Source organism: Saimiri boliviensis, chromosome 8 (assembly GCF_048565385.1).
Source record: "Saimiri boliviensis isolate mSaiBol1 chromosome 8, mSaiBol1.pri, whole genome shotgun sequence".
In the NCBI taxonomy this organism is placed as follows: Eukaryota; Metazoa; Chordata; class Mammalia; order Primates; family Cebidae; genus Saimiri; species Saimiri boliviensis.
Window position 1 is genome coordinate 70,007,530 of NC_133456.1, and position 25,343 is coordinate 70,032,872.

A 25,343-nucleotide genomic window follows, 5' to 3' on the forward strand; every position below is an offset into this window, starting at 1 on the left:
GCTGTCCATACCCAGATGGGGAAAATTTAAAAAAGGGACAGGTACACACGTGATACCTGAGCCCAGCAACCCAAACCACAAGGAAAATATGTTCTGATCAATGTTGCATTTACAACCTTGATAGCTACCCCAAAGTTAGGTCTTATAGACCTTAGGGTCTATGATAGTCATGACTTTTACACCTTTGATTTTTTTTCTTCTTTAATATAATATGGCTCAGAATAAACCATGTTGAAAATCCATCCTTTACAAGCAATTGCAGATAGCACAAGATGGAGGAACCAGGAATGTTTTCTATAAAAACTCCTGAAAAAGAAAGAAAGGGATCCCCTCCTCCTTTGTGGGTTGAGACTCAAACGTGAGATGAGGGAAAACGATGCAGCATTCAGGGCATTCAGGGTAGACTGAGTCCCAGCAAGGGTCCGGAGGTAGAAGAGAGCAAATCACGTTTATTGTGTGTCTGAAACTTTAAAGTTCAAGAGCTGAGCAAAGATAGAGACAAGAAGCTAGAAATAAAGCTGGAGTGCTGATACAGAATATCACAACGGAATGGTTAAGGAAACCCATTATTCCCATACTCCCTAAATTTAGCTTTTATCCTGAAAGCTGTGGCCTGTCCTTGAAAAGCAAAAGAGTGACAGGATTAGGTTGGAATTTTAGCAAAAGCACTTCAGTGTGAAGTGGAGAAAGATTAGAAGGGACTTGTTATGGGTTGAATTATGTTCCCTTTTAAAAGCGATGGTTGAATTCCTAATCTCCAGTACCTCAGTTTGGAAATAGGGTCACTGCAGATGTAATTTTTTTTAAATTGCATTTTAGGTTTTGGGGTACATGTGAAGAACATGCAAGATTGTTGCATAGGTACACACATGGCAGTGTGGTTTGCTGCCTTCCGTCCCCTCACCTGTATCTGTCATTTCTCCCCATGCTATCTCTTCCCACCTCCCCGCCCCCCATCCCTCCCCCATTTCCCCCTAACAGACCCCAGTGTGTAGTGCTCCCCTCCCTGTGTCCATGTGTTCTCATTGTTCAAAACCCGCCTATGAGTGAGGATATGCGGTGTTTGATTTTCTGCTCTTGTGTCAGTTTGCTGAGAATGATGGTTTCCAGGTTCATCCATGTCCCTACAAAGGACGTGAAGTCATTGTTTTTGATGGCTGCATAATATTCCATGGTGTATATGTACCACATTTTCCCTATCCAGTCTATCATCTTTGGGCATTTGGGTTGGTTCCAGGTCTTTGCTATTGTAAACAGTGCCGCAATGAACATTCCTGTGCACGTGTCCTTATAGTAGAATGATTTATAATCCTTTGGATATATACCCAGTAATGGGATTGCTGGGTCAAATTGGATTTCTATTTTTAGGTCCTTGAGGAATCGCCACACTGTCTTCCACAATGGTTGAGTTAATTTACATTCCCACCAACAGTGTAATAGTGTTCCTATTTCTCCACATCCTCTCCAGCATCTGTTGTTTCCAGATTTTTTAATGATCGCCATTCTAACTGGTGTGAGATGGTATCTCAATGTGGTTTTGATTTGCATTTCTCTAATGACCAGTGATGATGAGCATTTTGTCATATGTTTGTTGGCCTCCTGTATGTCTTCTTTTGTAAAGTATCTGTTCATATCCTTTGTCCATTTTTGAATGGGCTTGTTTGTTTTTTTCTTGTAGATCTGTTTTAGTTCTTTGTAAATTCTGGATATCAGCCCCTTGTCAGATGGGTAGACTGCAAAAATTTTTTCCCATTCTGTTGTTGCCGATTCACTCTACTGACTGTTTCTTTTGCCGTGCAGAAGCTGTGGAGTTTGATTAGGTCCCATTTGTCTATTTTGGCTTTCGTTGCCATTGCTTTTGGCGTTTTGGTCATGAAGTCCTTGCCTACGCCTATATCCTGAATGGTTTTGCCTAGATTTTCTTCTAGGGTTTTTATGGTGTTAGGTCTGATGTTTAAGTCTATAATCCATCTGGAGTTAATTTTGGTGTAAGGTGTCAGGAAGGGGTCCTGTTTCTGCTTTCTGCACATGGCTAGCAAGTTATCCCAACACCATTTATTAAACAGGGAACCCTTTCCCCATTGCTTGTTTTTGTTAGGTTTGTCGAAGATCAGATGGTTGTGGGTATGTTGTATTTCCTCTGAGGCCTCTGTTCTGTTCCATTGGTCTATAGCTCTGTTTTGGTACCAGTACCACGTTGTTTTGATTACTGTAGCCTTGTAGTATAGTTTGAAGTCCGGTAGTGTGATGCCTCCTGCTTTGTTCCTTTTGCTTAGAATTGACTTGGCTATGCGGGCTCTCTTTTGGTTCCATATGAAGTTTAAGGTGTTTTTTTCCAGTTCTGTGAAGAAGGTCATTGGTAACTTGATGGGAATAGCATTGAATCTGTAAATTACTTTGGGCAGTATGGCCATTTTAACGATGTTGATTCTTCCTAACCATGAACATGGAATGTTTCTCCATCTGTTTGTGTCCTCTCTTATTTCGTTGAGCAATGGCTTGTAGTTCTCCTTGAAGAGGTCCTTTACGTTCCTTGTTAGTTGTATTCCTAGGTATTTTATTGTCTTTGTAGCAATTGTGAATGGCAGTTCGTTCTTGATTTGGCTCTCTTGAAGTGTATTACTGGTGTATAGGAATGCTTGTGATTTTTGCACGTTGATTTTGTATCCTGAGACTTTGCTGAAGTTGTTTATCAGTTTCAGGAGACTTTGGGCTGAGATGATGGGGTCTTCCAGATATACAATCATGTCATCTGCAAATAGAGACAATTTGATTTCCTCCTTTCCAATTTGGATACCCTTTATTTCTTTTTCTTGCCTGATTGCTCTGGCTAGAACTTCCAGTACTATATTGAATAGGAGTGGTGAGAGAGGGCATCCTTGTCTAGTGCCAGATTTCAAAGGGAATGCTTCCAGTTTTTGCCCATTCAGTATGATATTGGCTGTTGGTTTGTTGTAAATAGCTTTTATTGTTTTGAGATACGTTCTGTCAATACCTAGTTTATTGAGGGTTTTTAGCATAAAGGGCTGTTGAATTTTGTCAAAAGCCTTCTCTGCATCAATTGAGATAATCATGTGGTTTTTGTCTTTGGTTCTGTTTATGTGGTGAATTACATTTATGGACTTGTGTATGTTGAACCAGCCTTGCATCCCAGGGATGAATCCTACTTGATCATGGTGGATGAGCTTTTTGATATGCTGCTGCAGTCGGTTTGCCAGTATTTTATTGAAGATTTTTGCATCTATGTTCATCATGGATATTGGCCTGAAATTTTCTTTTCTTGTTGAGTCTCTGCCGGGTTTTGGTATCAGGATGATGTTTGTCACATAAAATGATTTGGGAAGGATTCCCTTTTTTTGGATTGTCTGGAATAGTTTCAGAAGGAATGGTATCATCTCCTCTTTGTATGTCTGGTAGAATTCGGCTGTGAACCCATCTGGACCTGGGCTTTTTTTGGGTGGTAGGCTCTTTATTGCTGCCTCGACTTCAGACCATGTTATTGGTCTATACAGGGTTTCGGCTTCTTCCAGGTTTAGGCTTGGGAGGATGCAGCTGTCCAGGAATTTATCCATTTCTTCCAGGTTTACTAGTTTATATGCATAGAGTTGTTTGTAATAATCTCTGATGATGGTTTGGATTTCTGTGGAATCTGTGGTGATATCCCCTTTATCGTTTTTTGTTGCATCAATTTGGTTATTCTCTCTTTTCTTTTTTATTAATCTGGCTAGTGGTCTGTCTATTTTGTTGATCTTTTCGAAAAACCAGCTCCTGGATTTACTGATTTTTTTGAAGAGTTTTTTTGTGTCTCTGTTTCCTTCAGATCCGCTCTGATCTTAGTTATTTCCTGTCTTCTGCTAGGTTTTGAGTTTTTTTGATCTTGCTCCTCTAGCTCTTTCAATTTTGATGATAGGGTGTCGATTTTAGATCTCTTCTTTCTTCTCATGTGGGCACTCATTGCTATATATTTTCCTCTAGAGACTGCTTTAAATGTGTCCCAGAGATTGTGGTATGTTGTGTCTTCGTTCTCATTGGTTTCGAAGAACATCTTTATTTCTGCCTTAATTTCATTGTTTATCCAGTCAACATTCAAGAGCAAGTTGTTCAGTTTCCATGAAGCTGTGCGGTTCTGAGTTAGTTTCTGCATTCTGAGTTCTAACTCGATTGCACTGTGGTCTGAAAGACTGTTTGCTATGATTTCTGTTCTTTTGCATTTGCTGAGGAGTGATTTATTGCCAATTATGTGGTCAATTTTAGAGTAGGTGTGATGTGGTGCTGAGAAGAATGTATATTCTGTGGATTTGGGATGGAGAGTACTGTAAATGTCTATTAGGTTTGCTTGTTCCAGGTCTGAGTTCAGGTCCTGGATATCCTTGTTGATTTTCTGTCTGGTTGATCTGTCTAATATTGACAATGGGGTGTTAAAGTCTCCCACTATTATTATGTGGGAGTCTAAGTCTCTTTGTAAGTCATTAAGAACTTGTCTTATGTATCTGGGTGCTCCTGTATTGGGTACATATGTATTTAGGATCGTTAGCTCTTCTTGTTGCAGTGATCCTTTTACCATTATGTAATGTCCTTCTTTGTCTCTTTTGATCTTTGTTGCTTTAAAGTCTATTTTATCAGAGATGAGAATTGCAACTCCTGCTCTTTTTTTGCTCTCCATTTGCTTGGTAGATCTTCTTCCATCCCTTTATTTTGAGCCTTTGTGTATCCTTGCATGTAAGATGGGTTTCCTGGATACAGCACACTGATGGGTTTTGGCTTTTTATCCAATTTGCCAGTCTGTGTCTTTTGATTGGGGCATTTAGTCCATTGACATTTAGGGATAGTATTGTTATGTGTGAATTTGATACTGTCATTTTGATGTTACCTGGCTGTTTTGTTGGTTAGTTGATGCAGATTCTTGATTGTGTTGATACTCTTTTACCATTTGGTGTGTTTTTGGAGTGGCTGGTACTGGTTGTTCCTTTACATGTGTAGAGCCTCTTTCAGGAGTTCTTGTAGAGCAGGTTTGGTGGTGATGAAATCTCTGAGTGCTTGCTTGTTCACAAAGGATTTTATTTTTCCTTCACTTATGAAGCTTAGTTTGGCTGGATAGGAGATTCTGGGTTGAAAGTTCTTTTCTTTAAGGATGTTGAATATTGGCCCCCAATCTCTTCTGGCTTGTAGAGTTTCTGCTGTGAGTCTAATGGGCTTCCCTTTGTGGGTAACCCGACCTTTCTCTCTGGCTGCCCTTAGCATTTTCTCTTTCATTTCAACCCTGGTGAATCTGACGATGATGTGCCTTGGGGTTGCTCTTCTTGAGGAATATCTCTGTGGTGTTCTCTGTATTTCCTGGATTTGAATATTGGTCTGCCTTGCTAGGTTGGGGAAGTTTTCCTGGATAATATCCTGAAGAGTATTTTCCAGCTTGGATTCATTCTCTTCGTCACATCAGGTACACCTATCAGACGTAGATTAGGTCTTTTCACATAGTCCCACATTTCTTGAAGATTTTGTTCATTCCTTTTTGCGCTTTTTTCTCTGTTCTTGCCTTCTCTTTTTATTTCATTGAGTTGATCTTCGACCTCTGATATCCTTTCTTCTGCTTGGTCAATTTGGCTGTTGAAGCTTGTGCATGCTTCACGAAGTTCTCGTGTTGCGTTTTTCAGCTCCATGAATTCACTTATGTTCCTCTCTATGCTGGCCATTCTCGTTAGCAATTCGTCCAATCTTTTTTCAAGGTTCCTAGTTTCTTTGTGTTGGGTTAGAACATGTTCTTTTAGCTCACTGTAGTTTCTTACTACCCACCTTCTGAAGTCTGATTCTGTCATTTCATCACCCTCCTTCTCCATCTGGTCTGGTTCCCTTGCTGGTGAGGAGTTGTGATCCCTTTTAGGAGGAGAGATGTTCTGGTTTCGGGAGTTTTCATCCTTTTTGTGCTGGGTTCTTCCCATTTTTGTGGGTTTATCCACCTGTTGTCTTTGTAGTTACTGTCTTTCAGATTGGGTCTCTGAGTGAGCTTCTAGTTTATGGATGCTGAAGTTACTTTTTTTTTTTTTTTTTTTTTAAGCTTTCCTTCTAACAGTCTGGCCCCTCTGCTGTAGGACTGCTGAGGTCCTCTCCGGGCCCTGCTTGCCTGGGGATCACCTGCAGCAGCTGCAGAACAGTAAGGGTTGCTACCAGTTTCCTCTTCCGCTATCTTTGTCCCAGAAGGATGCTCGCCTACTGTCATTCCGTTCTCTCCTTTATGAGGTGCGTCTTTGGATCTATGGGGGTCAGGGAGCTACTTGAGGAGACAGTTTATCTTTTACTGGGGCTTGAGTCCTGATTTTTGAGCTCCGTTGTTCATTCAGAGCTGCTGGGCAGGTACGTTTAGGTCTGCTGCAGCTGAACTCATAAAGCACTTTTTGTTCCCAGGTGCTCTGTCCCAGGGAGTTGGAGCTTTATTAGTTTCCGTTGCACTACTGTCTTTTTTGATTTTTCTTTCAGGTCTGACCCGCCCAGCTAGCAGCACGCCTAGCCACTGCCTGCCCGCAGAAGCTTTGCTGAGCTGCTGTGGGCTCTGCCCAGCTGCCCTGTGCTCTTCCCTGCAGTCCTGTTTATATGGGCATAGTTAGAACTGTCTCTGCAATGGTGGCCCCGCCTCTGTTATGGTGGACTCTCTCTGTTGTGGCAGGTTGTCTCGGCAACAGTGCGTTTCCTCGGCGGCGGCGGCCTGCCTCCGTAGTGGTGGAGAGTCTCAGTAATGGCGGACACCCCTCCCCCACCGAGCCAGACAGTCCCGTGTTCAGCTGTGCTTGGTTTGAAGGGCTCAACCCAGAGGGTTTCCAATTACTGTTTTTGTTTTTGTTGTTTTTGGGGGTGGAGGGGTGGGACCAACCGAGCCTGATCACCTGGCTCCCTGACTCAAGAGTCTTTTCTTTTAAGTTGAACGACCCCGCGTTCCAATTGCTTGTTGAAAAGGCGCCGGGATCTCCCGTGCTGCGACTCAGAGTTGGCTCAAACAGCGGCGCCGACTCCTGGCAGATTTTTTGCCTAGGAATCTCCTGGTCTGGCTCGCTATTTCAGATGAATGGGCAACTCTGCCATCTCAGGGCTCTGATCGCCAGCTAAGACGGCTCCCAGACCAGTGGCTTTTGTATGGAGAACCGCAGCAACAGGGTGTGGTCACAGCAGCCGCGCAGGCCAAATCAGTCCCACGGGGGCCAAACAGCCGCACCGGCCGGGACTGCAGCACTGGTGACCCCTCTGCCTGGGTATCTCCTGGTCTGTGGGCAATAAAAATTCATCTGGAAATGCGGCGTCCACTCACCCTCTGCACTTTCACTGGGAACTGAAGTCCTGAGCTGTTCTTAGGCGGCCATCTTCCCAGCATTCCTGCAGATGTAATTTATGAGTTTTTACTGAAGTATGGTGGTCCCCTAAGCCAATATGGCTGGTGTCCTTATTTTTTAAAAAGTGACTTGTTCACAGAGATAGACACACATAAAGGGAAGATGATGTGAAGAGACACAGGGAGAAGACAGCCATCTACAAGTCCAGGGGAGGGGCCTGGATTCTTCGTCAGAGCCATCAGGAACAACTGATCCTGTTGACCTATTTTTTTTTTTTTTTTTTTTTTTTTTTTTTTTTTTTTTTTTTTGAGACAGAGTTTCACTCTTGTTGCCAGGCTGTAGTGCAATGGCATGATCTTGGCTCACTACAACCTCTGCCTTCCAGGTTCAAGTGATTCTCCTTAGCTTCTTGAGTAGCTGGGATTACAGGCATGCACCACCATGCCTGACTAGTTTTTATTTTTAGTGGAGATGGGGGTTTCTCTACATTGGCTAGGCTGGTCTCGAACTCTCCACCTCAGGTTATCCCCTTGCCTCGGCCTCCCAAAGTGTTGGGATTACAGGCATGAGCCACCACAGCGCCCCTGTTGATCTATTAATCTTGAACTTCTGACCGACAGAACTGTGAGACAATACATTTCTGTTGTTTACGCCATCCAGTTTGTGGCATTTTGTTAAGCAGCCTGGGAAAGTAACACAGAATCCAAGATTGAAGATTGAATAAGAGGACTGACAAACACCTGAATTAAGATGCAATGAAGAGAACGTTCTTGAAAGATATTTAAGAAGTAGAATGGTTAGAATTTGGTGATTAATCAGTTGTGTGTAGTTAACATAGTGAGTAAGATAGACCGATATTTCAGTCCTGGGTCTGTGACTGCTTAATGATGTCAACTTAAACCATTCATTTTCTGTGTGCTTCAGTTTTTTCATCTCTAGAATAGGGTGCATAATATTTCTCTGATGGTTAATTTTATGTGTTAACTTGGCTGAGCTAAGGGATGCCCGGATAGGTAGCAAAACATTTCTAGGTGTGTCTGCGAGGGTGTTTCCAGAAGAGATTAGCATGTGAATCAGTAGACTGAGTACAGAAGATCACCCTCACCTATGTGAGTGGGCATCATCCAATCTGTTGAGGACCCAGATAGAACAAAAGGCTGAGGAAGGACAAATTCCCTCTCACTGTTCACCTTATCCTGCCCTCGTACATCAGAGTTCTTGGTTTTACAGCCTTCAGATGCTGAGACTTCCCTCAGTGACTTCCCTGGTTCTCAGGTGTTTGGGTTCAGACTGTATTGTACCATCAGTTTTCCAGCTTGCATAATCATGTCAATGAATTTTCATAGTAATATCTGTCTTTCTTATATAGCTAGATGTAGATATATACTGGCTCTGTTTCTCTGGAGAACACTAATACAGTTTGCATCTCATGGAGTTGTGCCAGACAAGAGAGTGAATGTTAAAATCTTACTGCACTGGCATAATAAATACTTCACATGTTAATATTGGGAAATAGAATAAATAATCAATAATTTTTTTAAAGTTTATTTCAATAGTTTTGGGGAACAGGTAGTTTTCAATCACATGGAAAACTTATTTAGTGGTGATTTCTGAGATTTTGGTGTACCTGTTACCCAAGCAGTGTACACTGTGCCCAGTGTGTAGTCTTTTATCCCTCACCTCTCTCCCACCCTTCTCCCCAAGTCCCAAAAGTCCATTGTATCCTCCTTATGCCTTTGCATCCTTATAGTTTAGCTCCCACTTATAAGTAAGAACATACAATATTTGGTTTTCCATTCCTGAGTCACTTCACGTAGAATAATGGTCTCCAGCTCTGTCCAGGTTGCTGCAAATGCCATTATTTCATTACTTTTTATGGCTGAGTAGTATTCCATAGTGTATATATACCACATTTTCTTTATCCACTCAGTTGATGGGCATTTAGCTTGGATCCATATTTTTGCAATTACAAATTGTGCTACTATAAAAAAAAACATGCATGTGCAAGTGTCTTTGTAATATAATGACTTCTTTTCCTTTGGGTAGATACCCAGTAGGGGGATTGCTGGATTGAATGGTAGTTTTACTTTCAGTTCTTTAAGGAATCTTCATATTGTTTTCCACAGTGGTTGTACTAATTTATATTCCCACCAGCAGTGCAGAAGTGTTTCCTTTTCACCACATCCGTCCCAACATCTCTTATTTTTTATTTTTAAATTGTGGCCATTCTTGCAGGATTAAGGTGGTGTCTCATTGTGGTTACAATTTGCACTTCTCTGATAGTGATGTTAAGCATCCTTTTATATGATTGTTGGCCATTTGTATAACGTTTTTTGAGAACTATCTATTCATGTCCTTAGCCCACTTTTTGGTGTGGTTGTTTTTTTTTCTTGCTGTTTTGTTTGAGTTTCTTGTAGATTCTGGATATTAGTCTTTTGTTGGATGCATAGTTTGTGAATATTTTCTCTTACTCTGTGGGTTGTCTGTATACTCTGCTGATTATTTCTTTTGCTTTGCAGAAGGCTTTTAGTTGAATTAGGTCCCATCTAGTTATTTTTGTTTTTGTTGCATTTGCTTTCGGGTTCTTAGCCATGAATTCTTTGCCTAAGCCAATGTCTAGAAGAGTTTTTCCAATGTTGTCTTCTAGATTTTTAGAATTTTTATGGTTTCAGGCCTTAGATTTAAGTCTTTGATCTATCTTGAGTTGGTTTTTGTATAAGGTTAGAGATAAGGATCCAGTTTCATTTTTCTGCATGTAACTTGCCAGTAATCCCAGCACCATTTGTTGAATAGGGTGTCCTTTCCCTGCTTTTTGTTTTTGCATGCTTTGTTGAAGATTAGTTGGCTGTAAGTATTGGCTTTATTTCTGCATTCTCAATTCTGTTCCATGCCTATGTTTATATCAGTACCATCCCGTTTTGGTAACTATAGTCTTTTGTATAGCTTGAAGTCAGGTAATACAAAGCCTCCAGATTTATTCTTTTGCTTAGTATTGCTTTAGCTATGTGGGCTCTTTTTTGGCTTTGTAGGAATTTTAGGATTGGTTTTTCTAGTTCTGTGAAGAATGATGGTGGTATTTTCATGGGAATTGCCCTAAATTTGTAGATTGTTTTTGGTGGTATGGTCATTTTTACAATATTTATTCTACCCGTTCATGAGCGTGAGATGTGTTTCCAATTGTTTGTGTCATCTGTGATTTCTTTCAGCAGTGTTTTGTAATTTTCCTTGTATAGATCTTTCGCCTACTGGGTTAAGTATATTCCTAGGTATTTTATATTTTTGCAACTGCTGTAAAAGGGATTGAGCTCTTTATTTCATTGTCAGCTTGGTCATTGGTGTATAGCAGTGTTACTGATTTGTGTACATTGATTTTGTATCCTGAAACTTTACTGAATTCATTATCAGACCTAGGAGGTTTTTGGATGAGTCTTCAGGGTTTTCTAGGTGTATAGCCATCATTAGTGAACAGTGAAGTTTGAGTTTCTGTTTTCCAATTCGGATGCCCTTTGTTTCTTTCTCTTGTCTAATTGTTTTGGCTAGGACTTCCAGTACTATGTTGAATACAAGTGACTCCTTTCGCCATGAGAACTGAAATAAGACAAGGGTGCCCATCTTCCCACTTCTCCCCATTCAGTGTGATATTCGCTGTGGGTTTGTCATATATGGCTTTTATTACTTTGAAGTATGTCCCGTCAATGCCAGTTTTGCTGAGGGTTTTAATTATAAAGGGATGCTAGGTTTTGTCAAATGCTTTTTCTGCATTTATTGAGATGATTATATGATTTTTGTTTTTAAATTTCTTTATGTGATGTATAATATTTATTGAATTGCATGTTAAACCATTGCTGGTATGAAACCCACTTGATCATGATGTATTATCTTCTCTATACATTTTTGTTGAGGATTTTTGCTTCTATGTTTAGCAGAGATATTGGTCTGTAGTTTTCTTTTTTGTTTTTTCACGGTTTTGGTATTAGAGTGATATTGGCTTCATAGAATGATTTGGGGAGGATTCCCTCTTTCTCTGTCTTTTGGAATAGTATCAGTAGGATTGGTACCAATTCTTCTTTAAGGTTGCATAAAATTCAGCTGTGAATCCATCTGTCCCTGGACATTTTTTTTTGTTGGCAGTTTTTAAAAATTACTGTTTCAATGTTGCTACTTGTTACTGGTCTGATCAGCGTTTTCTATTTCTTCCTGATTTAATCCAGAAGGGTTGTACATTTCCAAGAATTTAACCATCTCCTCTAGATTTTCTATATTGGGCATGTAAAGGTGTTCATAATAGCTTTGAATGATCTTTTGTAGTTCTGTGGTATTTGTCGTAAGAATGATCTTTTGTAGTTCTGTGGTATATGTCGTAATATCTCCTGTTTTGGTTTCTTACAGTGCTTATTTGTATCTTCTCTCCTCTTTCCTTGGCTAATCTCACTAATAGTCAGTTTTGTTTATCTTTTTGAAAAACCAACTTTTTGTTTTATCTTTTGTATTTTTGTTTGTTTCAATTTCATTTAGTTCTGCTCTGATCTTTTTTATTTCTTTTCTTATGCTGTATTTGGGTTTGGTTTGTTTTTTTTCCTCTAGTTCCTTGAGGTGTGACATTAGTTTGTTTATTTGTGCTCTTCAGACTTTTTGATGTAGACATTTAATGCTATGAAGTTTCCTCTTAGCACTGCTTTTGCTGTATCCTAGAGGTTTTGATAAATGTGTCACTATTATCATTCAGTTGAAATAATTTTTGAATTTCTATCTTGGTTTCATTGTTAGCCCAAAGACTATTCAAGAGCAGATCATTTAATTTCCATGTATTTGTATAGTTTTGAGGGTTTCCTTTGGAGTTAATTTCCAGTTTTATTCCATTGTGGTCTGAGTTAATACATGATATCATTTTGATTTTCTTAAATTTATTGAGACTTTTGTGGTCTATCATGTGGTCTATCTTAGAGAATGTTTTGTGTGCTGATGAAAAGAATGTATATGCTGCAGTTATTGGGTAGAATGTTCTGTAACTATCTATTAAGTCAATTTGTTCTAGAGTATAGTATAAGTCTATTGTTTCTGTTATAGAAACAATATAGAACAATTTGTTCTAGAGTATAGTATAAGTCAGTTGATTTCTGACTTGATGACCTGTCTAGTGCTGTCAGTGAAGTACTAAAGTCCCCACTATTATTGTGTTGCTGTCTATCTCATTTCTTAGGTCAGTATTAATTGTTTTATGACTTTGGGAGCTCCAGTGTTAGGTGTATATATATTTAGGACTGTGATATTTTCCTGTTGGACTAGTCCTTTTATCATTATATAAGGTCCTTTTTTGTATTTTTGATGTTGTTACTTTAAAGTCCTTTTTGTCTGATATAAGAATGCCTACTTCTGCTTGTTTTTGATTTCTATTTGCATGGAATATGTTTTTCCACCCTTTTACCTTAAGTTTATGTGAGTTCTTATGTGTTAGGTGAGTCTCTTGAATACAGCAGGTACTTGCTTAGTGGACTTTTATCCATACTGACAATCTGTATCTTTTAAGTGAAGCATTTAGTCCATTTGCATTTAATGTTAGTATTGAGATATGAGATACTGTTCTATTCATCATGTTAGTTGTTGCCTAAATACCTTTTTTTCATTGTATTATTGTTTTATAGGCCCTGTGTCATTTGTGCTATAGGAAGGTTCTATTTTGGTGTATTTTGAAGTTTTTGTTTAAAGTTTTAGAACTTTTTTTTAGCAGTTCTTGTAGTGCTGGATTAGTAGTGGCAAAATCTTTTAGCATTTATTTGTCTGAAAAAAGATTTTATCTCTCCTTCATTTATGAAGTTTAGCTTTTGCTGGATACAAAATTCTTGGCTAACAATTATTTTGTTTAAGGAGGCTAAAGGTAGAACCCCAATTCCTTCTGGCTGTAAGATTTCTGCTGAGATGTCAGCTGTTAATCAGATAGGTTTTCCTTTATAGGTTACTGATGCTTTTGTCTCACAACTCTTAAGATTCTTTCCTTTGTTGACTTTAGATAACATGATGACTGTGTGCCTATGATGGCAGTCTTTTTGCAATGAATTTCCTAAAATTAATAAATGAGTTATTTGAGTTTCTTATATTTGGATATCTAGATCTCTAGCAAGGCCAAAGAAGTTTTCCTCACTCTTTCCCTCAAATAAGTTTTCCAAACTTTTAGATTCCTCTTCTTCCTCAGGAATATGAATTACTATGCTTAGGTTTGGCTATTTAACATAATCCCACATTTCTTGGAGGCTTTAAAATTCTTTTCTTTATCTTTCTCTTATTGGGTTAATTTGACAGCCTTGTCTTTGAGCTCCTAAGTTCTTTCTGCTACTCGTCCTAGTCTATTGTTGAAACTTTCCACTGCATTTTGTATTTCCTTAAGTGTGTCTTTCATTTTCAGAAGTTGTGATTGTTTTTTCTTTATATCTATTTCTCTGGAAAAATTTTCATCCATATCCTGAATTGTTTCATTTCTTTAAGTTGGTTTTTATTTTTCTCTGATATCTTCTTTATCTGATAATTCAGAGATTTCTTCTCGGTTTGAATCCATTGTTGTAGAGCTAGTGTGATCTTTTGGGAGGTGTTATAGAACCCTATTTTTTCTTTTTCTTTTTTTAATTGTACTTTAGGTTCTGGGGTACATGTGCAGATCATGTAGGATTGTTGTATAGGTACATACATGGCAAGGTGATTTGCTGCCTTCATCCCCCCATCACCTGTATCTGGTATTTCTCTCCATGTTATCCCTCCCCACCCGCTGCTGTCCCTCCCCTGTTCCCCTGCAACTGACCACAGTGTGTGATGCTCTCCTCCCTGTGTCCACATGTTCTAATTGTTCAACACCCGCCTGTGATTGAGAACATGCAGTGTTTGATTTTCTGTTCTTGTGTCAGTTTGCTGAGAATGATGGTTTTCAGATTCATCCATGTCCCTATGAAGGACACAAACTCATCATTTTTTATGGCTGCATAGTATTCCATGGTGTATATGTACCATATTTTCTTTATCCAGTCTATTGTTGATGGACATTTGGGTTGGTTCCATGTCTTTGCTATTGTAAACAGTGCTGCAATGAACATATGTGTCTTTATAATAGAACAATTTATAATTCTTTGGGTATATACCCAGTAATGGGATTGCTGGGTCAAATGGTATTTCTATTTCTAGGTCCTTGAGAAATCGCCACACTGTCTTCCACAATCGTTGCACTAATTTGCACTCCCACCAACAGTGTAAAAGTGTTCTATTTCTTCACATCCTCTCCAGCATCTGTTGTTTGCAGATTTTTTAATGATCACCATTCCAACTGGTGTGAGATGGTATCCTAATGTGGTTTTGTTTGAATTTCTCTAAGGACCAGTGATGATGAGCATTTTTTCATGTCGGCCTCACAGATGTCTTCTTTTGTAAAGTGTCTGTTCATATCCTTTGCCCACTTTTGAATGGGCTTGTTTGTTTTTTCTTGTAAATCTGTTTTAGTCCTTTGTAGATTCTGGATATTAGCCCTTTTTCAGATGGGTAGATTGCAAAAATTATTTCCCATTCTGTTGGTTGCTGGTTCAGTCTAATGATTGTTTCTTTTGCTATACAGAAGCTCTGGAGTTTAATTAGATCCCATTTGTCTATTTTGGCTTTTGCTGCCATTGCTTTTGGTGTTTTAGGCATAAGTCCTTTCCTATGCCTATGTCCTGAATGGTTTTGCCTAGGGTTTCTTCTAGGGTTTTTATGATGTTAGGTCTTATGTTTAGATCTTTAATCCATCTGGAGTTAATTTTAGTGTAAGGTGTCAGGAAGGGGTCCAGTTTCTGCTTTCTGCACATTGCTAGCCAGTTTTCCCAACACCATTTATTAAACAGGGAATCCTTTCCCCATTGCTTGTTTTTCTCAGATTTGTCAAAGATCAGATGATTGTAGATGTGTGGTGTTGCTTCTGAGGCCTCTGTTCTGTTCCATTGGTCTATGTCTCTGTTTTGGTAACAGTACTGTGCTGTTTTGATAACTGTGGCCTTGTAGTATAGTTTGAAGTCAGGCAACATGATGCCCCCAGCTTTGTTCTTTTTGCTTAGGATTGTTTTGGCAATACGAGCTCTCTTTTAGTTCCATATGAAGTTTGAAGTGCTTTTTTCCAGTTCTGTGAAGAAGTTCATAGGAAGCTTGATGGAGATCACGCTGAATCTATAAATTACTTTGGGCAGTATGGCCATTTTCATGATGTTGTTTCTTCCCAACCATGAGCATGTAATGTTTTTCCATCTGTTTGTGTCCTCTCTTATTTCATAGAGCAGTGGTTTGTAGTTCTCCTTGAAGAGGTCCTTTACATCCTTTGTTAGTTGTATTCCTAGGTATTTTATTCTCTTTGTAGCAATTGTGCTTGGGAGTTCACTTTTGATTTGGCGCACTGTTTGTCTGTTATTGGTGTATAGGAATGCTTCTGATTTCTGCATATTGATTTTGTATCCTGAGACTTTGCTGAATTTGCTTATCAGTTTCAGGAGATTTTTGGGCTGAGACGATGGGGTCTTCTAAATATACAATCATGTCATCTGCAAATAGAGACAATTTGGCTTCCTCTTTTCCTAATTGAATACGCTTTATTTCTTTTCATTGCCTGATTGCTCTGGCTACAACTTCCAATATTATATCGAATAGGAGTGGTGAGAGAGGGCATCCTTGTCTTGTGCCAGACTTCAAAGGGAATACTTAGAACCCCATTTTTTCATATTACCAGAATTACTTTTCTGGATTCTTCTCATTTGGGTAGAGTATTTCTTCAGATTGTTCTTGAATTTACTTTTGATTGGACTAGTTTTTTTTTTATTTAAAATTTTTCCCCCACTTAAGGATCAGATTTTAGTGTTTATTTTAGCCTAATTTGACTTATTGGTGCTGTAGGGGTGAAGACTCTGTATGAGTTCCTTAGTTATAGAGAGCCTTTGTGTGCTTGCTTTCCCCCATGCAAATTGGAGTAGTTATATTCTTGGTGTGTGGGTGAGTTCACTGTCTCCTATGGAGTTGGAATGGTGGGGATCTCCTGAAGCTTATCTTGTTCTCTAGTGGCGTATGCTCCATTTGATTTTTTTACCGGTGTTTTATTTATCGAGTTGATGAGTCAGATTTCATGCCAATAGGGAAGGAAACCCTGGGTAGGCACCAGTTGTGGCTAAGGTAGGTGGGTTGATGTAATACCCAATAGTGAGCTGACATCCTGGCCTTGATGGGGGTGGTTTGGGGAGCTCTCAATTAGACATGCTGAGGTTTTATCTAGGTGAAGAGTGGGGGCTACCTCAGCCCCCCCACCCCCACCAGGTCAGCAGGAAAGCTACACCTCACAGCCTCACTCCCATCCTAGGATTTCAGCTGTTCAGATCAGACATGCACTCCTTTTCATCTATAGGAATGTTGATGTTCCGAATAGGGAAGAATTGTGAGTCTGCCTGTCATGCAGGCCTGAATCTTCGGACGCTCCTGCTATGGGGCTGCATTCACCCTGGATTTTTCCAGAAAGGCTGCCTATAGGTGCCTCTGTGCTGCATTCCTGTGGGGGCAGCCCCAGCTGTGTCTGCAGTAGAATGTCAGGGGAACTAGGACCCCTTTTCCGAGGCCCTTCATGATCACAGAGGCAGCCTGCCTGTTGGGGTAGAGGTGCAGACTTCCCCTACTGTGCCCAGCACTGCAGTTGTATCTCTGCCATGAGAAACTACACATCAGTGGAAAGATCTGGAACTCAAGACCCGCTGTTTAGATTCTTTTGTCCCATGGGGTGATCCCTTGATGTGGTGCTCTCCCCCTGCTCCTAGGGATGGGGCTCCCTGAGAGCTTCTCTGTGTGTAGCCACCCAGTGGGGCTACCAGCTCCAGGCTGCTGCTAGGGAGTGTCTGCAGAGAGTCCAGTGATGTGATCATTCTTAAGATCTCCCAGCCGAGGGTACCAGCACCTGCTCTGGTGGAGGTGGCAGGAGGGTGAGGAGATTCCATAGGTGTAGATAAGTTTAGTGTGCTGGCTTTCTTGAATGCTGGTTATGCTAGCAGTGAAGTCACATGGACAGACTCAGGACCTCTGGTTAGCCAGGATGTTGCAGGCAGTGGAATTAACTGCTGTTTTCTCTTTCCTGGGAGCAAGGTTATTCTGTAATGGCCTGAGTTGGTTGGCCTCCAGCCAGGAGGTGGTACTTGCAAGAGAGCATCAGCTATGGTAGTAGCAGTGGGATTTGAGCTTGCCCTAAGTTGGCCAGAGGAAGTAGTCTGCTTCTTAAGCAATGGGTGCAACTATAAAGCTCCCAGGACTTTATGTCTTTTGTGTTGGGCCACCAAGGTGAGTAGAGAAAAACCACCAGGTAGGGGCAGGGCTAGGCAGGTCTGAGCTGAGACTCTTCTTGGGCAGGGCATGCTGTGGCCGCTGTGAGGCTGGGAGTGCGTGGTTCTCAGGCCAATGGGGTTGTGTTCCAGAGGAACGCACTGCTGCCGTACTGCTGCGTCTGCTTAGCAGTATTGTTTGCCAGGGAAATGGGGACAGCTAGTAGCAAAAGGCCTCACCCAGCTCCCACACAGTTGAAGAGGCTGGTCTCACTCCCACAGTGCCCGGCTAACAGTGCCAGCTTTGGATTCAGGCAGCCTGCATGCAGAACCCAGACCTGTCCCAGGCCCATCATTTTGTTTTGTTTTATTTTAAATAAAATATCTCGATTAAATGTAAAAGAATTGAGAACAATCATAATTCTGACCTGGCCAGGTAGGGTATTATATTATTCCACAAGAGGAGAAATATTGAAGTTAAATGAATTTGGGAGTCAGGATGATATATTTTGGTATACTAAAAATATACGAGCCAATTATATATTACTAAAAATACAGTGCTTTATCTTTAAGGTCAGCTTTCATAAAGTTCAAGTTTTATATTTTTAAATTAACAAAAGGTTGTATATTATTCATTAAAGGTAATCTCATATGGGAAATGAAATGATCACCATTGTGTTTCTAGGTTATTAGAGAAAAATAATTACAAAAAGTATTTGTTTAAAATATTTTTAAAAAATTTATATTGATTGAATTGACTGTTAAACTGGAGACAGAAATATTGACTTTTGACAACTAGACCAACAATTAGTTCTTAATTAACCTGAAGTGGTCAACTTATGATCACTCTATCTCGGATGAATGATCTCAGCTGTGGCAATCTATAACAGAGAAATTCAGTCATCTGACAGAACTTATTTTTGGTGAAGTTTCAGTCCTAGGGTTACCAGATGAAATACAGGACATCCTGTTAAATTTGAATTTCAGATAAACAGAGAATACTTCTCAATGATAAATGTGCCTCAAAAGAGTTGTTTTTTTTTGTTTGTTTGTTTGTTTTTTAACCTGCAATTCAAACTTAACTGGTGTCCTGCATTTTTGTTTGTTAAATCTGTTAATCCTATCTCAGTTCCCTTTGATGGACTGTGCCCCTGTGCTAATATTTAAACATAGGTTATGTTCATAATCGTCCTGATTTGAGGTATATTTTGCCTAAAACTTGGTCTACATGGTTCTCAAGATCCTTTCTTGAGCCCAAGGATTTGCAATTCATAATTTAGTGAAGAACATACAGAGAAGGACATTATTAGTAAATGCTTTGATAAAAGCAATGCAGTATTTAACAGCACAGAGAAGTTGAAAGGGTCAACCACATGTGCAGTGTCTCAGAGTAATATTTTTGTAAGACTTTACTTAACACACTAATTTCCACAGGCAGAACTTTGTTTTCTCTCTGTTGATGGGAAGATTAATAAAACAAAATGAGTATATCTGCTTGTTTCATGAAGATGACAAACCTCTTTGACGTGCTTACCTTTATATAATCTTTTCATATCCCGTTTACATAATTATACCCTAAGAAATAAAATCACTAGCTATTTTAAAAATTATTAGAATCATTGTGACATTTTAAATGAATAGGGGATGAAATGAGATGGGCTAAATACCATGTGATTTTAATTTAGACTTTAAATATATCTGTAGGGTCCCCTTAGCTTTCTTTCCACGATTATTCCCATGCCTTTCGAGTTTCAAAAGAAGATCATAGACCATTCTACCTCAGTCTTGAGCACTCACAACCAGACAATGGCACACATGAGAAAACGGGCACGTTTTCCTTGTAAACTCAGGCCTGGTTCAGTTTTCTGCAAAAATTACAATGGTTAGTTTGTGATTGTTCACTTAAAATTAACCAGATCTTTTGCTATAATGAATACTACTTTGACTTTTTAAAATGGCTTATCTTCTTGCTTTCTGTGACTTTCTATAAGGCTTATCAAACAGTCATGCAGAGAGATGAAAACTATACTTCCAAGGTTCCCAGAATATCTACTTATGTATTTTAAAATGGGGGTCAGTTATAAAAGTCCTTATGTAAATTAGAAACACAAGTAAATTGAGCTTTACTTCTAGGGAGAACAAAGCAATAACAGTAATTCCCAGCTTACGGATTTTCTCAGAAATTTGAGATGATGTATTTATAAAATTCTAACATATTTGGGGGGGAAAGGCAACAGAAGAATTTGTCCTCACCATTTTCACATTGGCCCATGATCACAGAGCTGCTCAGACCTGTCTTGTCACCTGCAGAGGACACCTACAGGAAAACCCTTCCTTTGTCTTCAGCACATGGACATCCCTTTGTCTTTCTTCTTTTTGTTCTTTACCTGCGAGAGGATAGAAGAGATGGATGAAGGGATAAATTCACCACAAAAACCACAAGCTTTTACTTTATGAAACAATGCTCTCAGGGATGGTGAGGGAACCTTAATGAGTACAGGGATCTTTGGAAGCATTTAGGTGGAGTACCTACCCAATGCCATAGATCAGAAAAGACTTCTCAAAGGAAGTGAGTTCCAAGTTCTGAACAAAAGGATGAATAGGAATTACTGGTGAGGACTGTATTCCAGGTGGAGGTAAGAACAAGTGGGAAGACTTGAGAAGTAATAGAGCCTAATTAGCTAGGGAGTTGAAATGGTTAGATTTGCCAACCACAGTTCTAGGGCAGATCAAGATAAGGGTTATAAACCATTAAAGAAGAAGATTTTATACTGAAGGCTTTGCTGAAGAATGAGTCGTGGGTTTAATGTCGTGGATAACACAATAGGATTCACGCTTTCAAAAAGATACCTCTGATTTCAGTGTGGAGGATGGAATTGAGGGGGATAAAATAAACTCGTTTAAAATCTGCAGTGAATAAACTCATTTAAAATCTGTAGTGTAGTGGGGGAGATATGCCAAAAATAGGAAATAAATACAATAAATATAGACAGTCATGTGCCACTTAATTATGGGACTATATTCTGAGAAATACATCATTAGGTGATTTCATCACTATGTGAACATCATAGAGTGTAGTTACAAAAACCTGGAGAGTATAGCCTATTAACACACCTAGGCTATCGTGTATAGCCTATTGCTCCTGTTTGTAACACAGTGATATTTGTGTATCTAAACCTACAAAAGGTATAGTAAAAATACTGTATTATAATCTTATAGGAACACCATTGTATGTATGTGTGGTCTCTTCTTGACCAAAATGTTGCTACGGGATGCATGACTGTATATGTGATGGAGAGGTACAGGATTGGAGATCAGCCTGGCAGTCATCAATCTGAGTAGAATTTTGCTAACTGCAGAGTGGTGTCTTTGAAGAGAAATAGGAGAAAAGGAACTAAAATGGCTTTGGTTGAAGTTCAAAGCCAACCTTTTAGCACCCCTGAAATGTGTACTTGGATGTAATGACTATGTTTGGGAAGAAGGAGGCTTTTCTGGAATTGAGGGCATCAGATGATAAAGACAGCTCTGTCAAGCTTGAGAGCAGGGCTCTGTTCCTGTTTGAGAGGGCCCTGGTGTATCCTTAAATGTCAATATTCAGGAACACAAATGAAGTAGATAATGATGGTTAGTCAATGACTTGTGTTAGATAAATTAAAGCCTTCACTATTGTCTTTCAAGTCAACAAACATTTATTAATTGCCTGTTATGAGCAAGGTCCTGTGCTTTCTGTTAGGAATGCACAAACGAAAAGTGTGCCTGTGCCACAAATTCACACTCTGGTGGCAAGATGGGCATTTTATCACTAATTACAATATAAGTCAAACTAGAAAGTGTTAGGATGGCTGTATCAAATTTTATTAATTTTCATTGGAGACTAAAGGAATCATTGAATTTTTAGAGAAAAGCTAACTGATTCTGTGCTTCATAAAGTGTGGTAATATATTTAACCATTCAAATGGGCCAACAATATTCTGGGAATGGGACACATTATTCAGAAAATATTTTTATTAGATATCTCCATTGGGGGCTGAGTGCAGTGGCTCACGTCTGCAATCTCAGCACTTTGGGAGGCTGAGGCAGGTGGATTACCTGAGGTCAGGAGTTTGAGGCCAGCCTGGCTAACATGTTGAAACCTTGTTTCTATTAAAAATACAAAAAATTAGCTGAGTATGGTGACATGCACCTGTAATCCCAGCTACTCGGGAGGCTGAGGCAGGATAATCGCTTGAGCCTGGGAAGTGGAGGTTGTTGCACTCCAGCTCAGGCAACAAGAGCAAAACTCCATTTCAAAAAAAAGAAAGGAAGGGAAGGGAAGGGAGGGGAGGGAAGGGGAGGGGGAGGAGGGAGGGGAGGGGAAGGGGGGGGGGAGGGGAGAGGGGGGAGGGGAAGGGAGGGGTGGGGATAGGGGGAGGGAAGGGGAGGGGTGGGGAGGGGAGGGGTGTGGATGGGGAGGAGAAGGGGTGGGGAGGGGAGGGGGAATGGGAGGGGAGGGTGGGGGAGGGGTGGGGAAGGGTGGGGAGGGGAGGGGAGGGAGAGGGGAGGGAAGGGGAGGGGAGCGCAGAGGGGGATGGGAGGGGGAGGGGAGGGGAGGGGGGAGCGGAAGGGGAGGGGAGGGGAGATGCATTGGGGACATGCCAATTAATTCTGTATGATTTGTGGCTATACAAGTTTTTATTTCAAGATTAGCCTCTGGGTCAGTCACCTGGTGTTTGTTGTCATTGGAGATTCCAGCAGTTTGTCTTCCAGGCACATTTCATTGAAGTGGGTATGAGCATTAATATAATTGGATGCTTCAGAGTTTCCTGAAAGTTGAAGGATAGTCTGGCTTTAATTGGTTAGGTCAAGGCCCAAGTTACGTCAAGGTCCACTGCTAGATGCTATCATGGTACTGTGTGCCCTTCTCATAGCACTGATGTCAGTTGTGACTTTACACCATGTGTGTGATTGTTCAGCTCTTCATTCAGTCACTTCAGTTAACTAATGGCAGTTGGCTTTCCAGTTCACAGAAGCCATATGTCTTTGAATTTATTTTTCATGGCCCCAGCTCTTAGCCTAGTGCTTGGCACTGAACAGATAAATGAAATCCTGCGTGAGGTTTTTAACTTCCTTCTTGTGTTAACGCTTGTGGGAGGCGGCGAGTGGGAGAGGGTGGGCAGGGGAGAGATGATGCTGGTGAAGTTAAGTTGCTAACCACTCCTTTTAGAATCCTAAACCTAGCTTGCTGAAGTTTCAAAATATGCTCCTCCACCATTCTGTTAGGGAACAATCCTGGATCATATTATTCAGATAATTTATAATTGTGGGAATTGTAATCAAGTTCCTCATTCAACATTCGCCTTTCCAAGCTGAAGAGGCTAACGTTTCGATATGCCTCAAATAGCGACACTCTACATCCCGTGTTCGCTGCTATTGCCCTTTGTTACTTGTGCTTTATCTGGTTTCATGTTATTATTTGAGATGTGGTGACCATAATCTCATGTGACATTCAAAAAATATATACATTGGAAATTTATACGATGCTAGTTTCATTGGGTTTCTAGTATTCTTCTGTGTACATTTACATTTTCTTCATGTTTTAACCCCAAAAGACAATTCAGTCAGTAGTCTTACAGAGCTAACAATGACTTCCAGGAATGTGCTTTCCCTGCCTGAAGCTGATAGTTCAGAGCCATTCATTTTATACCTACGCTATTTCTCATAAAATGTGTTACCTTGTACTTACTGAGTTGAAGTCTAGTTATTACATTCCTAGTGACTTGTACAAATTCGTAAGATTTTCATATATACTACCTTTTCTCTTAGCTATAAATCTTTAGCTTTAATATGGAATAAATTTGAGCTTTCTGAACATTTATAAATGTGTTAAATATGATTGGCTTCAGTGATGATTCACAAAGAACTTTACTTTGGAGGAAACTACACATACATTCTTATGTTCAGTAAAGATGTTTCCTAATATAAGTTTACCCATGATAAAACTGCTTTATGGTATAACACTGTTCTGTGGGGATTCCTGTCTTCGTGTTCAAGAGTACGCTAAAATGCAGCCAGCATGCATCTGTATAGCTATACTGTTGGCTTTTTGCAGATAATGTTCATTTTGATTAGTTGAAACTTCAGTTCTGTTTGCTCAAAGCCAAAGTGTTACCTGTTATCAAATATTTTGAATATTTAAAGTGATCACAAAATCATGAAATGACATCAGAATCATGTTAGCTCTTGGTTAGAAGCTATTGAGTTTTACTTCTCCTAGCTAGGAAGAACACTAATCCATATAATGGGCTGAAATAAAACCACAAGTGTAAAATAGAGGATCTGGATTACCTAAAAACTATAATCAAGAGCTGTGTTTTTATGGGTTTGACTCCAAGCCTGTGCATCTGAGGCTGCTGGGAACTGAAAGTTCTTTAACTCTTTTAGGTGATTGGAGGACATGTTCTTTTTTGTCTCAGAGAAAAGAAGTGGATCTATGAACTTCATAATGTGCTTGCCCCTAATTCCTTATAAAATAACAGACATGATATATTCTTGCTACTGTGGTCAAAATATACCAAAGTTATCTGAAAAATCTGATGATAAGTTTGATTTCCCTATAGGGTTGGACTATCACTGCAGAACTTTTGCTGGAAGTAAGATGCTTTTCCGTTTTTCAGTATTTAATTGGAATCATGTTGACACAGTGGTAAGAAGAAGAGAATATGCCCTTAGACTATCACAGAAACCATGAAAACATGGTGTCCTCAGCAATGCACAGTATACCTAACAAATCTGTACATGTACCCCTGATTCTAAAATAAAAATTGGAAAAAAGTAAAATTGCTATTTAAAAAAAGGTACGGTCTGTATCTTCATATGAAGATTCCACTGCTTTTTTTTTTTTTTTTTTAATTCGATAAACTATTAGTACAAAGAAATTCAGCTTGAATTGACCGCAAGGAACAGAGACCTAGCTGGTTGTTTCTTGGGAGTTTTGCTTAATTATGTAAAATTTTCCTCAAGCTAGCCCCTGATGCTTCCCATGGTCCAGGCACCAGTTCTAGAAAGAATCTGAGAATGAAGATTTTAGTAGATGTGGAAATCTCTTTTAATACTTTTTATGGTTAGAACGTTCTGTCATTATTTAAGATGAAAGATGTATTATGTAAGTCCCCCTAAGAATGTTCAAGCTCAGGCTTCATGACTAACTGGTAGGGAAGTTGTAGGCAAATCCTTGCTCTTCAAAGTCTGATCCATGGACCAGCAACATTGACATCACCTGGGAATTTTTTTTTTTTTGGAAAAGTGGACTTTGAGGCTCCCACTCTAGACAGACTCAGTCAGAACTGACATCTTAATGTGATGCTGTGGTGACTCATGTATACATTAAAGTCTGAGAAGCTTTCATGGATATCTAATTACCATGGAGTCAAGAAGGCGCCCTGGCAGATCTAAGTTACTTCTATCATTTATTATTCTTTTCTCTTCTCTATTCATCCCACAAGAAAGTATCTGTAAGTACCCAATGACATTTAAAATCCTGCACTTTCAGGTTCTGTGTTACACTATGAAGGTCCTGCCTTCAACTGTAAGTTATTTAGATCTTTCCACGTACAACTAGATGGAAGATGATAGATGATAAATTCTTAGTGAAGGAGACTTTGAGGTGGCAATTTAGTTTTCTTTCACTTTTGTGGTTCTTCAGTATGTATGTAGGTACTCTAAGGGTTCCTGACACTAGTTTTGATTATGGCCTTTA

At 39.7% G+C, this 25,343-nt stretch overlaps 1 protein-coding gene across 1 annotated transcript in view; it reads left to right on the forward strand.

Moving 5' to 3' along the window:
* LOC141585400 (uncharacterized) overlaps nucleotides 1-25,343 on the forward strand; it is a 304,583-nt gene that overhangs the window by 219,226 nt on the left and 60,014 nt on the right. The window lies entirely within an intron of this gene.